This window comes from Rhincodon typus, chromosome 36 (genome assembly GCF_021869965.1).
Source record: "Rhincodon typus isolate 14 chromosome 36, sRhiTyp1.1, whole genome shotgun sequence".
In the NCBI taxonomy this organism is placed as follows: domain Eukaryota; kingdom Metazoa; phylum Chordata; class Chondrichthyes; order Orectolobiformes; family Rhincodontidae; genus Rhincodon; species Rhincodon typus.
The window spans coordinates 8,250,707-8,267,410 of NC_063367.1; the positions used below are offsets into that span (position 1 = coordinate 8,250,707).

At 45.3% G+C, this 16,704-nt stretch overlaps 1 protein-coding gene across 1 annotated transcript in view; it reads left to right on the top strand.

Annotated features, from left to right (window-relative positions):
• Positions 1-16,704, top strand: part of LOC109910698 (talin-2-like) — a 383,773-nt gene that overhangs the window by 195,410 nt on the left and 171,659 nt on the right. The gene's annotated exons all lie outside the window — the stretch shown is intronic.

The following is a 16,704-nucleotide window of genomic DNA, read 5'->3' on the forward strand; positions in this document are numbered from 1 at the left end:
GGCACTGCAGGAGGCCCAGGATGGACATGTCATCTGAGGAATGGGAGGGGGAGTTGAAATGGTTCGCGACTGGGAGGGCAGTTGTTTATTGCAAACCGAGCGTAGGTGTTCTGCAAAGCGGTCCCCGAGCCTCCGCTTGGTTTCCCCGATGTAGAGGAAGCCACACCGGGTACAGCGGATGCAGTATACCACATTGGCAGATGTGCAGGTGAACATCTGCTTGATGTGGAAAGTCTTCTTGGGGCCTGGGATGGGGGTGAGGGAGGAGGTATGGGGGCAGGTGTAGCACTTCCTGCGGTTGCAGGGAAAAGTGCCGGGTGTGGTGGGGCTGGAGGGGAGTGTGGAGCGGACAAGGGAGTCACGGAGAGAGTGGTCCCTCCGGAAAGCAGATAAGGGTGGGGAGGGAAAGATGTCTTTGGTGGTGGGGTCGGATTGCAGATGGTGGAAATGTCGGAGGATGATGCGTTGGATCCGGAGATTGGTGGGGTGGTACGTGAGGATGAGGGGGATTCTTTTTTGGTTCTTGTTGCGTGGACGGGGTGTGAGGGATGAGTTGCGGGAGATGTGGGAGACACAGTTGAGGGCGTTCTCGACCACTGAGGGGGGGAAGTTACAATCCTTGAAAAACGAGGACATCTGAGATGTACGGGAGTGGAATGCTTCGTCCTGGGAGCAGCTGCGGCAGAGGCGAAGGAATTGGGAATAGGGGATAGCATTTTTGCAGGAAGGTGGGTGGGAGGAGGTGTATTCTAGGTAGCTGTGGGAGTCGGTGGGCTTGAAATGAATATCGGTTTCTAGGTGGTTGCCTGATATGGAGACAGAGAGGTCCAGGAAGGGGAGAGAGGTATTAGCGATAGTCCAGGTGATTTGCTTTACTAGATAATGATGGTCAATGGAAAGTGTTTTTTTAATAGTGAGTATTACTCTTGCCATTTGGAGAGAAATTTATGATTTTAATCCTTAATTCAGAGACCTGAGCACAGTACTGTGGGACAGCTGCAGTATAGGAGCTTCTAGCTTATACATGAGATTTTAAACCAAGGACCTTTGACTTTTTAAGGCGACTATAACGTGTCCCATCCCACTATTTTGAAAAAAAAAGTGGAATTTTCCCTGGTCTGACCAATATTCACTGCTCAACTGATGTCACTGAACAACAGATTACCTGGTCATTATCACGTCACACTTTAGTGGGATCTTGCTGTGCGCAGACTGGCTGCTACATTTCGACATTACAGCCAGCGAAGTACTTTTGAAGTGTTGCAGAGCGTTTTGGAATATTCCAAGGTTGTGATGGGTGCTTTGTAAATGAGATTGTCTCTTGAAGATGCACAGCAAGGGTTCCTTGATGCAAGGTGCAGAAAAGATTTACAAGGATGTTGCCGGGGTTGGAGGGTTTGAGCTATAGGGAGAGGCTGAATAGGCTGGGACTATTTTCCCTGGAGTGTCGGGGCTGAAGGGTAACCTTATAGAGGTTTATAAAATCATGAGGCTCATGGACGGGCTAATAGCCAGGGTCTTTTTCCCAGGGTAGGGGAATCCAAAACTAGAGGGCAGAATTTTAAAGTGAGAGGGGAAAGATTTAAAAGGGTCCTAAGGGGCAACTTTTTCACACAGAGGGTGGTGCATGTATGGAATGAGCTGCCAGAGGAAGTGGTGGAGGCTGGTACAATTACGACATTTAAAAGGCATCTGGATGGGTACATGAATAGGAAGGTTTAGAGGGATATGGACCAAATGCTCGCAAATGGGACTAGATTAATTTAGGCTATCTGGTCAGCATGGACTGGTTGAACCAATGGGTCTGTTTCCATAACAAAAACAGAAGTTGCTGGAAAAGCTCAGCAGGTCTGGCAGCATCTGTGAAGAGAAAATCAGAGTTAAAGTTTCGGGTCCGGTGACCCTTCAGTTCTGAGGAAGGGTAACTGGACCTGAAACGTTAACTCTGATTTTCTCTTCAGTAGATGCTGCCAGACCTGCTGAGCTTTTCCCCAACTTCTGTTTTTGTTCCTGATATACAGTATCCACCAGTTCTTTTGGGTCTGTTTCCATGCCGTATAACTCTATGACTCTAAGTAATGATGTCTGCAGTAGTCCCAAAATGACCATTGAATCTTGCATTCTGGTTGTGCTGGTGTGTGGTTTTCCTCCAGCCTTGCTTTTTCGCTTTTCACTGAGCTCTTTAACTCAGTCCCGTTGATGGAGTTTGTTTTTGGTGCGGTACCTGACCGAGGAAATTTGATGACTGTACCTCAGGCTGATCAAGCAAGTTGCTTTCGATCGTCCTGTGTTGGGGCAGTTTCAGTTTTAAAGTTGGTCATTTCTGTGCGGTCTGATGGCACAGTGAGGAGTCAGAATGATTCAACATTGAAAGCAATGTGGACTAGAGGAGACACTTTTGTGTTTGGCCGGATATTTTTGCAGTAGTAAATGCCCAGTATTATTTTTGTGAATTTGGCAATGGCAGCACCTTGGTTCATTAGACTGCCTGAATTTGGCTGAAGCAATGTTATTGGACAGCAGTAAGTCTGAGTGTGTTGAAAACAAAGAGGCAGGAAGTGCAAATCCAGCTGGTATCAGTGTTTAATCTGCCGTGAGTTATCCATTCTGCTACATCACAGCTTTGTTCACTTTATTCGAGAGGTTTTGTTTTCTGCCCCCTTCCTGTCGAGGTACAGAATTGATACTGGAGTGTACTGATATTCAGTCACGTAACTGTGCCATTTCGTTGTATAAAATGTAAATGATGTGGTGTTATTGGCTTTGTCATCATGTTTATAGGTAAACCATGAGGTTTCCTTCCATTTAGAGTCATAGAGATGTACAGCATGGAAACAGACCCTTCAGTCCAACTCGTCCACGCTGACCAGATATCCTAAATTAATCTAGTTGCATTTGCCAGCATTTGGCCCATATCCCTCAAAACCCTTCCTATTCATGTATCCATCCAGATGCTTTTTAAATGTAATTGTACCAGCCTCCACCACCACCACCTGTGGCAGCTCATTCCATACACGCGCCACCCTCTGTGTGAAAAAGTTACCGCTGATGTCCCTTTTATATCTTTCCCCTCTCAGCTTAAACCTATCCCCTCTAGTTTTGGACCTCCCCCGACCCTAGGAAAAAGACCTTGGCTATTCATTGTATCCATGACCCTCATGATTTCATAAACCTCTGTAAGGTCACCTCCAACACTCCAGTGAAAAAAAGCCTCACCTTATTCAGCCTCTCCCTATATCTCAAACCCTCCAACCCTGGCAACGTCTTTGTAAATCTTTTCTGGACCCTTTCAAGTTTAACAACATCTTTGCTATAGCAGAATTGAACACAGTATTCCAAAAGTGGCTTAACCAATCTATGTTTAGTTTAGTTGGCTGAACAGCTTGTTTGCAGAGTGGCACCCACAGTGTGGGTTCAGTTCCCAACACTGGCTGAGGTTACCTGGTGATTCTCAGGTTAAACCACCATTAGTCGTCTGTCTCACGTTATTGAGCGAGTAGCCCTATGGTCTGATAAGACAATGGTGACTTTACCTTTACTATCTCAGAATGTCGCAAAGTGTTTGCTGCCAACAGCTTTGAGGTGTAGTTGCTGTTGTAGTGACCATGGCAGCTAATTTGCAAACTCTCCCAATCAGCAATCTGATCATGAACAAAAACAGAAGTTGCTGGAAAAGCTCAGCAGGTCTGGCAGCATCAGGTCTGGAAGAAAAAAATCAAAGTTAGCGTTTCGGGTCTGGTTCTGAGGAAGGGTCACCGGACTGGAAACGTTAACTCTGATTCTTTCTTCACAGATGCTACCAGGCCTGCTGGAGCTTTTCCAGCAACTTCTGTTTTTGTTCCTGATTTATAGCATCCACAGTAATTTTAGTTTTTATTTAGCAATCCGATCGTGACCAGATAATCTGGTGATGTGATGTTGATTGAAGAGTTAATGTTGGCCTATATGAGAGGGGCTAGTTCCTCTGGCTGTCTTTGCTGAAGAAATTTTGTTTTACATTGATCTGAGAACACAGCCAAGGTCTGAATTTAGTTTCTCATTGGCAAGTCAGCACCTCTGACAATGCAGCACTCCTGGAACTCTGCTGAGAATGTGATATGAAGTTACTGTGTTCGAACCCCCGGGTGAGATTGAACCCACAACCCTGTGACTCAGCGGTTAGAGTGACATGGTTGGCACCTGTAGTAAAGCAATAAATAGCTTCGCCTTCAGTGTGAACTAATTTTTTTCTGCAAAAATATACTTTATTCATAAAAAAGGAAATATTTATATAAATATACAGTGACTAAAGCAGTTCAGACCTATCCAGTTTTTGCATAAGGGAAGGAAACAAACATTGGGGTTTGACTTTCTCAATAGTTACAACTAATCTAAAGGCATTTCTTAATAATGCTAGGGGTTAAGAACTACTTACATGTATCTGAGGCATCAGGAGGGTGAAGTTATGACAATGCAGCACTTACAGTCTCCATGTTTGTTGGAAAAACTCAGGTTGTAGACTTCAGAATGCCTAAAGGGTGGCCCCTTGTACGTTTATGCAAAGTATTCTTAATGGTGTATTGGGGAAGGGCTCTTTGGCCTGTTGCAACTCAGTCTGGAGCTTTCTGTAATGCCGGATCCAATACGCTTGATCGTTGCTCAGTTGGAGCTACTCAATGACTTCCCGACAGCTTAGCTGTGCGCAAGAGATAAATTGGCCAAGTGTTTACACGTCTGAGCCTTGGCTGAGCGCTGGATTTGCTGTCAGGCTTCCTACTTTCAAATAGCCTGGAGTATACATTGCCAGAAAAATTCGAGACCTTAGAAGTTAGGAAGGATATTATTAAGCTGGAGAGGGTTCAGAAAAGATTTACCAGGATGTTGCTGGGAATGGAGTGTTTGAGTTATAAGGAGAGGCTGAATGGGTTGGGACTTCTTTCACTGGAGCATAGGAGGTTGAGAGGGTGTTCTTATAAAGGTTTGTAAATTCACGAGGGGCATCGATAAGGTGAATGGCAGGTGTCTTTTCATCAGGATGGGGGATTTCAAGACCTGGGGGCATATTTTTAAGGTGAGAGGTGGGAGCTTTAAAAAAGACATGAGTGGACAATTATTTTTTTATATAAAGTGGTTTGAATTGAATTGAACTGAATTAGCCTTATTGTCACGTACTCAAATGAATACAGTGAAAAGTTTACAGTCGCTACATTACATTGCCTTCTTACGTACAAAGGTACCGAGTTACCGATACTTAAATCATGTTCTTAGGAAATGAAAAAAAAACAAGAAAAGCAAAGAAATAAATAGCCCAGCATTACAGGTAATAGGAGTAAATTAGTAAAGCAAAGGGGTAATATGTTTGCAGTATCAGTCTTTCCGACCCAGTCTGGGCCAGCACCTAGCCTCAAGGGACACCTCTACTGCCTTGCCAATGCCTATGCCCAACTCACCAATGTAGGGGTTGCCCCACCGTAGGCACCACCTCTTCACTGCTGGGCCCCCCGCACTGACACCGCTGAACCCACACTCGCCCCATAACCAGGAGTCCCTGGTTCTCCTGCCAGGCCAGGCCGCGAGTCGCGTTTCGGCTGCAGATGTTACCTTGCTGCTCCACCACTGTCTCGAAGAGTCCGCTGTCACCGGCCCCGGTTGGCAGGATAACGCACACGTCCTCCGCCTCCAATCGCCGGGAGAAACCACGTCCGCCGCTCCGCATTCGGCCCGTTCTCGCTGCCATGCCAGTGCTGCTGACCAATGGTGCCACAGAGAAGAAGGGAAAAAGAAAAGACCAAAAGAAAATTAAGCGAAAGAAAAGAGCAGAAGCAGAAGTAAAACCAAGACGGAAAGCAGGTGGGAGCGGGTGGGAGCGGATGGGCCCTGGGCAAGAGCCTGCATACGGCCCTGTTACTCCATCGCCATCTTGCATCAGTTTGTGGTGGAATGAACTTACAGAGGAAGTGGTGGATGTGGGTCCAGACACAACATTTAAAAGACGTTTGGATAAGTACATGAATAAGAAATGTTTAGAGGGCCAAGCACAAGCAGGTGGGACTAGTTTAATCTGGGATTATGGTCAGCATGGACTGGTTGGACCGAAGGATCTGTTTCCATGCTGTGTGAATCTATGGGTGTTCCTTTTGAGGATTGAATTTGAAATGCGTGGCCGAATATCCTCCACCTGGACCATAAGACTGCTGTGGGACAGGGAGTCCCAAGATTTTGACCTCTGATACAATAGAGATATACCTTCATGAAAGGATCAATGTTCTCTTTTAAGCTATAGAACCACAGGGGTCTGGGCTTTGCCTCTATGCCAGTCCAATGAAAGACCTATCTGATTTATCCAATGCCCCTTTTGTCCCCATTGCTTTGCAAAATATTTTCCTTTGATTTTGTAACTAATTGTCTTCTGAAAGTTTTCGTGGAATGTGGGTGTCTCTGGCTGGGCCAGCATTTATTGCTTATCCCTAGTTGCCCTTGGGAGGTGGCGAGCTGCCTTCCTGAACCACTGCAGCCTTGTGCTGTAGATAGACCTACAGTACAGGCGGATGAGGCCCAGGGATGTCTAAGAATGGTTCCGGGGATGAAAAGTTTCAATTATGAGGATAGATTAAAGAGGTTGGGAATCTTGTCCTGGGGCAGGAGATGGAGATATGATGGAGGGCTTCAAATCATGGGTGGGCTTGATAGAGTAGATAGGGAAAAATTGTCCCACTTGGGAAAGGATCAAGAACAGGAGGACATAGGTTTCAAGTGATTTGCAAAAGAAGCAGGGGCGATATATTTTTAAAAAAAACCTTTTCAATCTGAATAGTTGGGGTCTGCAATGTACTGCTGGAAATGTGATGGAGGCAGTTTCAATTGATGTATTCAAGAGGGCATTGCCTGTTTATGTGCGTGAGAAATAGTGTGCAAGTGTATGGGGAAGAACAGAAGATAGGCTCTTCAAATGAGCATCATTGGCTAGTGACAGTGCAGGCTTGATGGGCTGAATGGCCTCATTCCCTACCCTTAACACTCTGTGACTCTGTAGGGAAATGACTTCCAGGATTTTGACAGGAAAGTTTATATATTTCTAAGTCAGGATCATTGATTAACTTCTAGCTTTATTTCTTTATTTTTCTACTTTATTGAAAAAAGAACTGTAGTGATGAACTTTTTAACTTATTTCTTTGTTTTTCTATTTTTGTGCCTTAGATTTTGTACTAGTACCTTTGTGCCTAAGATGGTGCAGGGAATGGCGGCATTGTACACTTTTCACTGTACACTTGTACGTCAGCACACTTGACAATAAAACATCAACCTAAATTTAAATTGTCCCATTGTACTACATGACCATGGAGTCATTTTGAGGGTCCATACTTGCCCAGTCATGTGTTGGACCCCATTCCCAGCATTGACTTCTGGTTTTGGAAGTCATTGCCAAGCACAGACTTCAGGGATCCATCCAGGGAAAGAAAATTTGGAGGGAATGGAGAGTGGTTTGCTGGGGAAGCTGAAGGTGGTGGTGTTCCCATGTATCTGATGCTCTAAGCTGTGGATTGGGAAGGTGCTTTCAAATGAGGCTTCATTTTTCACCTTCACTCCCCTTCCAGGCAGTAGACTCAAGGCCGCAATATCCTGCCATGTTGTAAAATGTCTTTCCATCTCCCTCTCCTAGCCCTGCTGAAAATTATGTTAAATGAGGTCGAAAGGGGCAGAAGCAGGCTATTTGGCCCCATGACCCTGTGCTGCCATTCAGCAAGATTATTGCTGATCTCTGACCTCCACTCCACTTTCGCACAATATCCCTGTACACCTTGGTTCCTTGAATATTCAGTTACTGACTGGTCTCGATCATAATCGATCAATCCCTCATGCTGATCTTGGGACTCCAGCTTTTGCTCTCCCCAGCCAAGGGGAGCACGCAATGGAACTGATCAAATTTCTAACGAGCTTGAGAACCTCTGCCATCTGGTAACTGAGCACCCTGTTATAGTCTGTCCCAATCTGTGCCATTGAAATTCTGCATTCCCTGATGACCTTTCTCTCTTGGCCAGGATGAATAATTGGCAAGTGCTTGTGCAAGTGCCCGAGCTGAAGATTCCCAAGGAGCTGCAGGCTCCCAAATGATTGAACCTTTGCAACAAAAGAGAGGAAAACTCTGGATGGATGGGAGAGAAAATAAACTGCTACAAAGCCTTTAATGTCCCTCAGCACTCAACAGCCTTCATTCTCACCTCTTCTGCAGGTTTCTGTGTGTAAACAATTGAACATGGCAGGAGGTTTGTGAATGTGGTTAAAAGCCATTTGAGACCCTGGCAGTTCTGAAGAGAATGGGCTACAATACTAAGAGTTTTAGCCATTGCTTCGACCTCAACTGCTTTTTGTGCCCAATTTTGGGTTCTGTGGTTTAAAGAGAGAAATGAGAGCTTTCAAGAGGGTGCAGTAAAGGTTTCCAATACTGCCTCCACAGATGGGTTATAGAGTCATAGAGTCATACAGCATGGAAACAGGCCTTTCGGCCCAACTTGTCTAACTAAACTAGTCCCACTTGCCTGCATACGGCCCATTTCCCTTGAAACGTTTCCTGACTGTGTACTTCTCCAAATGTCTTTTCAATGGTGTAATTGTATCTGCATCTATCATCTCCTCTGGCAGCTCATTCCATGCGCACACCACCCTCTGTGTGAAAAAGTTGCCCTTCAGGTCCCTTTTAAACCTTCCTGCTCTCACCTTAAACCTATGCTGTCTAGTTTTGGACTCTCCTACTCTGGGCAAAAGACCTCAGCTCTTCACCTTATCATGATTTTATAAACCTCTACAATGCTACCCCTTATGTGGGTGTATTGGAGAAGGTGGGGAATTTTCTTTTTGGAGGTTCAACAGAGGTTTGGTCAAGGTGCTCAAAACCATGAGGGGTCTCGACAGAGTAGATTGGGAGAAGCTATCTGCATTGACAGTACCAATTACAGGTGATTGGCCAGAGAACCAAAGGGGGCATTCGATTGGATAGGATCTAGCGACCTGTCGTGTGGATTGGATGGGATCTGTGCATCTGGAGTGCATGGTGTCAGAATGTGATGGAGTTAGATTCAATTACGGCTTTCAGTGAGGAATTGAAGAAGAATTTGAAAAGGGGAAGTTTGCAGGGCTATAGGGAAAGCAAGGAGAGGTTGTATGTGCTCAGTGGGCTGAACTTTTTATTGTTCTTCCATGAGATGTAAGCATGGTAAGGCCAACTTTTTTAACAGAATCCCTACAGTATGGAAGCAGGCCATTTGGCCCATCAAGTCCACACTGACCCTCCATAGAGCAGCCCACCCAGACCCATATCCTATCCTCATAACCCATGGCTGACCCACCTGGCATACACATTTCTGGACTGTGAGAGGAAACCCACGAAGACACGGGGAGAATGTGTAAACTCCACACAGAGAGTCGCCTGAGGGATGGAATCGAACCCGGGTCCCTGGCACTGTGAGGCAGCACTGCTAACCACTGAGCCACCGTGCCACCCCATTTATCTCTCTTCATTTCAGACAGCAGTCAGGAGTTAACCACATTGCGATGGGCCTGCAGTCACATAGAAACTCGGAGCAGGAGTGGGCCTTTTGAGCTGCTTTTCCCATTCAATATGATCATGACACCAATAACCCTGACCCTACCTTAACTCTAATTCTTACCCCAACCTCAACACCCGACCTCCTGCCTTAACCCCTCACCCTTACTGTAACTCTATCTCAGTGCCGCTTCTCCCCATAACGCATGATGCCTTTAAAATCTAAATATTTACCTATTGCTTCAATGAGAATGAATCCATCTCTCATACAGGCCAGACCAGGTAAGGATGGCAGATTTCCTTCTCTATTGGACATCAGTGAGCATCAATCATTGATCGTTTCATGGTCAACATTACTGACACTGACTTTCATTTCCAGATTTTTTAAAGCTGTTATATGGATTTAAGTTCCACCAGTTGCTGCAGCAGGTTTTAAATGCGTGCCCAACCCATAGGATTATCCTGGGCCTCTGGATTACAAGTCCAGTGACATTACCACTCTCTTTACCACTCGTCTCTCTGCAAATGGTCTCCTTTTGTGGTGAAGATATGATGAAGTTGTCAGATGTGAGGGGATGTGCTGTTGAATCAGAATTAGCTTTAGTCAGGTGTACTCCGGTGAGCACAGTGAAAGGTTTACAAGTCACCACTTATGGCCCCGTCTTAGGTACAAAGGAGGAGCAAATTACTGCAGATGCTGGAATCTGCACCGAAAACGAAAAATGCTGGGAATCACAGCGTAGGTGAAGAGCCGTCTGGACTTGAAACATTAGCTTGCTCTCTCTTCAAAGATGCAGCCTGAACTGCTGTGATGTCTAACATTTTTTTGTTTTAGGTACAAAGGTACCAAAGTACAGATTCTTATGTACAAATGCTTAGGGAAAATAATATGAGAAAAAATAAATTTAAAAATATCAGCATTACAGACCGTCAAAATCATAGTAATAAAGTAGATAAATGAAAAAAATAAACGTTCAGAAGAACAGTCCTTCAACAATAAAATAATTAAAAACAAAAGTGAATTTAAGACCAAGTCCACTGAGTCCATTTCAGGGCTCTGGGCTCAAGGACCTGACCCACCCTCCCAAAAAACAAACCGTTGGAATCCAGAGTCAGACCCACCACGATGCCGACAATGCTGGATGGAGTCACTGACTGAAGCTGCCTCAAGGAGACCCAGACCGACACTGATGAGAAAGCCACTGAAGCATTTAGGAATATTTAGTTATATTCATGTGGAGGGGAGTGACTAAGGATTCAATTGTGCTCCTTTTGTGTACAAACTGACTGACAATTGTTGTTAGATTTGGAGTTCTGAGAAAGGGTCACTCAACCCGAAATGTTAACTCTGATTTCTCTCTGATGCTGCCAGACCTGCTGAGCTTCTCCAGCAATTTCTGTTTTTGTGTGTGTGTGCCTGTGTCTGTGTGCAAGTGTGTCTGTGTCTGTGTGTGTATGTGTGTCTTTTTGTGTGTGTGTGTGTGTGTGTGAGAGAGATTTAGAGGTGCATGCTTGTGGTAGGCATCTCTGCAAATAAAAGCTGTGAAGTTATACAAAGATAAGGCACCTATTCCTTTTCATCTGCCTTTCTGGAAGAAAACATAGTGGTGAAACTTTTGTTCTAAAGTAATGAGAATAAGGGTTTTTGTATTTACTATGCCAGTTTCCACTGAGACTAACTGGAAGAGATGGGATGAGGTCCCTTTTGTCCCTGTATCAGTTTTGCTGTCCCCTACTGTTTGTGAAATTGTTCCGCTCACTGACGTTAACATTGCAGCTTTAATGTTCTGTGATGTTACTGAAGATTGTTTGTTGCAATCCTCTGTATCGTTAGTGAGCTGTTGAGTAGCTCTGCTCAACGGTGTTTAAATGCTTTTTCCTGGAGTATGTGGTTTCTGATTCCCTCACCAACGAGGAGTGCTGCTCTCCCTGGAAGTTTTCTTGGCTTGGTTAGAGTTTTCTCTGTTTCATAAAGCAGGGATGTCAATGTTATAAGGTTAAAAATAACATTGGCATTTAATGACACTAGTGCGAACAATTTGATTATCTGAAGTTATGCTAACCACACATTTCTGAAAGGCTGGTGCTCATTAATACAGAGGCGTACACAGTTGCCAACCCTGTCTGACCCTGAATCTGCAGATTGACCCTTAAGAACCCGCTCCACCACCACTACCAGCCATCCTGGAAAAGAAAGACTTGCACTTACGTAGAACCTTCTGCAGTCCCAGCATACGCTGACAGCACTGTCGAAACCAGTGCAGTATTTTTGAAGCATAGCGTGTGACGTAATGCAGTAAATCTGCTGGTACAGCAAGATCCCGCAACGATGATCAGATCAGTGAGAGTTCGGGGGGAAAAGAAACAATTGTTTAGGACACCTGTGGATAGCTCCGCTCCTGCGAAGAGGGTCGTGGGATTATCTATGCCCAATCTGAGAATGTCACATCCTGAAAGATGGCGCCTCTGACAATGTGGCACTTTCTCGGGACTGCAGATTATTGTCACACACATTACGCAGATTATTGTGTTCACGTCTCCAGATTGGGACTTGAACCCCCAACTTTCTGATTTAAGAGGTGAGCGTGCTATGCAACCACAGACGTCTCCACCAGCCTTTTAGATACTTCTCAAATGTATGTGCTGTTGTTATATGGTGGAATTTCAACTCAGGTGACGCAACAAAATTGAAAATGACTTGGAGTTTTTTTTTCAAAAATCGTTTTAAATTATTTTATCCATTGAATGTGGGAGTTGCTGGCTAGGCCAGCATTTATTACCCATCCCTAACTACCCATCCTTATTAACCACTTAATAAGAATTAACCACTTTTCTATGGCTTTCAGGTCATATGTAACATCTAACATTCATACCACACAAATGCCTGGTTATGACTGTTTCCAATAAGAGACAATCTAGCCACCTTTACATTCTATGGCATTACTGTCACTGAATCCTTCATTAGCAATATGTTTGCGGTTACTATTCATCAGAAACTATCCACAAGATGCACTGCAGAAATTCACCCAAGCTGGTTAGTCAGCACCTTCCAAATTCATAGCCACTTCCATCCAGAAGGACAAGAGTAGCAGACATATGGGAATACCACCCCCTGCAAGTTCCCCTCCAAGCCACTCGCCATCCTGACATGGAAATATATCACCGTTCCTTCACTGTCGCTGGGTCAAAATCCTGGAATTCCCTCCCTCAGGGCATCGTGGATCAACCTACATGGACTGCAGCAGTTCAAAAGACAGCTCACCACCACCTTCTCGGGGGCAACTAGGGACGGGCAATAAATGCTGGCCCAGCCAGCAATGCCACATCCACAAGTGAATAAGCAAAAAGTAGACCAGCCCAGGTGAGGAGGGCAGATTTAATTCCTTTAAAGGACATTAGTGAACCAGATGGATTTTTACAGCAGTTGACAATGGTTTCTTGGTCATCATTGGACCCTTAATTCCAGATTTTTCTTTTAATTGAAGTCCAATCCCACTATGTGCAATGACAGGATTAGATCCCAAGTCCCCAGATCCTGTGACTCTAGATTAATAATTTTGCTATAGTACCATTAGGCCATGATCTCCTTGCTGACCATGGAACAATCATCAACTGTCCATCTGATTCACTAATGCCCTTTTTAGGAAAGGAATCTGCTGTCTTTACCGTGTCCGGCCTACGGGTGACTCCAGACTCAAAGTGACTGTTGTCTGAAATGGCTTCACAACTACTCCATTCAAGGGCAATTAGGAATGGGGAGGGGGCAACAAATGCTAGCCTTGCCAGTAATGCCTGCATTCTATGAAAGCAGGTGTAAGAAACAAATAGCTGTTTAAAGGCATAGAGCTGTACAGCACGGAAACAGCCCCTTCGGTCCAACTCGTCCATGCTGACCAGATATCCTAAACTGCTCTAGTCCCATTTGCCAACATTTGGCCCATATCCCTCTAAACCCTTCCTATTCATGTAACCATCCAGATGCCTTTTAAATGTTGTAATTGTACCCGCCTCCATCACTTCCTCTGGCAGCATGTTCCATACACGCACCACCCTCTGTGTTGCCCCTCAGGTCCCTTTTAAATCTTTCCCCTCTCACTTTAAACCCATGCCCTCTAGTTTTGGACTCCCCTGCCCTCAGACAAAGATTTTTGCTCTTCACCTTATCTGTGCCCTTCATGGTTTTATAAACCTCTATAAAGTCACTCCTCAACCTCCTACACTCCAGGGAAAATAGCCCCAGCCTCTCCTTAATAACGCTCGCCCTCCAGCCCAAGTAACATTTTTGTAAATATTTTTTGTACCCTCTCCAATTTAATAATACCTTTCCTACAGCAGGGTGACGAGACCTGTACACAGTACTCCAAAAATGATATCACCAACCTGTGAAATTGCAACATGACCTCCCAACTCCTTTATTCAATGCACTGACCAATAAAGGCAAGTGTTCCAAATGCCTTCTTAACACCCTGTCTACCTGCGATTCCACTTTCAAGGAACTACGCACCCGCACCCCTGGGCCTCTTTGTTTGGCAACACACCCAGGGCCCTATCGTTAACTGTATAAGTCCTGCCCTGATTTGCCTTACCAAATGCAGCACTTCGCATTTACCAAAATTAAATTCCATCTGCCACTTCGCAGTTCATCGGCCCAATTAATAAAGGTTCCATTGTTTCTTACAGGTTTTTCAAATGCTCACCTTCAGGGGATACGGTGAACAAAATGTTGCCCAGATAACATTGGGGACCCAGAAATCCACTCAAAATTTAGTCCACGGCCCTCTAAAATTGAACCAGCGCTGATATAATGCCAAAAGGCTGTTGTTTGTGGTTAATGGGGACTGGAGTCACTCATGGGTGTGGAGCAGGGAGGTTCTCCCGTGAAGGACTTTAATTAATGCTATTTCTGAAAACTGGTTGGATTTCCTTGCTCCTGACACCCACCTCCAGTTTCACTCCGTCCATTCTCCCAGCTTGACTTGGTTGGATTCTCTGTCTCATTGCCTGTCTTCACTCTGAACCATCAAACTGTCAGGATTATTGCATGGATTCGCTGCTTTTCCTGGCATTTTTTTTCCCTTGGCAATCAGTAACAGGAAACCAAGCTGTGGGTTGAGAGAAATGTGCCCCACCCAAAATGATGGGAATATTCTAGTGTTATGCTATCTGACAGGATGGAATTGGCAGGAGAGGAAGCTTCGTACATTGTACATTGTCCCAGCAGCAGCTCCAAATGAAAATCTTCAGCTTGAATGAACCTGACACCTCCCGTAGCCAGCCCCACATCAATATAAACTCTCAAAAATTCCTTAATCATGTTTATCCAGTGGCCTCTTATAAGGAAATAGAACAGAGACGGAGAGGGAACATGAAAAAGGATGAATCATAGGATCCCAAAAGTGTGGAAGCCGGCCATTCAGACCATCGCATCCATGCCAGTCCCTCTGACAAGCATCTCACCCATTCCATAACCCTACCCTGTTCCTGGGACCCTGCGTTCCCATGGCTAACCCACCTAGCCTGCACATCCCTGAACACTATGGGCAATTTAGCATGGCCAGTCCACCCTAATCTGCACATTTTTACATTGTGGGAGGAAACCGACGCAGACACGGGGGGAATGTGCAAACTCCACACAGACAGTCACTCAAGGGGGCAATCAAACCCAGATCCCTGACACTGTGAGGCAGCAATGCTAACTACTGTACCCCCATGCTGCCCTGGTGGTAGTATTAGGGAAGAATTCAATTGCACTGACTAAAGGGAAAGGATACCCGAGGGGACTTTGCCAAATTGGACAGATGAATAAAAAGGAAGATAAATGCCAACTACACGTCAGGCAGGACAGGCAGATTGCCGGAATACATGGCATGGAAAGAGGCCATTTCGCCCATCATTGCTGTACTGGCCCTTAGAAAGAACTATCCAATGAGTCCCACTCACCTCTGTTTCTCTCCACGGCCCATGCTTCCTCTCGAGTATTTACCCAGTCCCTTTTTGAATGTTCCTGTTGACTCTGTCTGGGCCTCAACGGCAACATCTGGGGGAGCTTTGTAGAGTGAGGGGGCCGCATTGACGGGCATAAGGTGCTGTAATGATGGACAGTATTCACACACTGGAATACTCCTTGCAGTCCGGTATCAGAAGGGGGTTTAGGGAGCCTGCTGGTACCTGCCAAAGATCAACAGGGCAGTTGAAGATAACTCGATGTCGGGAGTAGTGTTTTCTGGAGGCAGTGACTGCAGGAGTTAATATTAAGCTGATCCAGAGGTTGCAACATATTTAAATATCCAACTGAGTTCAATGGAACTCAGGTACTTGGCAGACTGAAGTTGCTGAAGAGCTGCCAATCTACCAGGGTCAACTGGCTGACATCAGGGTCCTGAATGAGACCTGTGAGCCGTCCCAGGTCTGGAGAAAGAGACTGTCGGACCAGGAGATGATCCATGTGGGAAATGTGATTCCATTGAGCTGAGGCTCTGTTACAATACGACAGACAGAAGAGGTGCTGTCAGTGTCGGGTAAGTGCACAGAACATCAGCTGGGCTGAGAGCTGTACCCAGGTTGGGAAATGAATAGGCAGCACAGCTACACAAGAAGATAATTCTGAGAATTCGGGGAGGCGATGCCTAGTGGTATTATCGCTGGGCTGTTAGTCCAGAGACCCCAGGTAATGATCTGGGGACCTGGTTTTGAATCCCACCATGGCAATGGTCGAAAAAAAAACTAGAATTAAGAATCTAATGATGACTACAAATCCATTATCGTTTGTTGGAAAAATCCCGTCTGGATCACTAATGTCCTTTAGGGAAGGAAACTGCCGTCCTTACCTGGTCTGGCCTACATGTGACTCCAGGCCTACAGCACTATGGTTGACTCTAAGCTGCCCTCTGGGTAGTTAGGGATGGGCAATAAATGTTGGCCTAGTCAGCAACATCCTCATCCTGTGAATGAATTTTTAAAACATGACAGTAAGAAGGGTCAAGGCACTTTGCCAAATTGCTGCCTTGGATTTTCACAAAGTTTTTGGCAGAGTTTTGCAGGTTAAGTTGAAAATTTGGTAGATTCAGCACGTAGAAAAAACATGCGTTATGAAACAAAAGCAGAAGTTGCTGGGTTTGAATAGCTGGTGGACATGAGTCGCATCAGTTCATCTTCAAGTCTCCTTTCTCAGTACGTCTACAGCC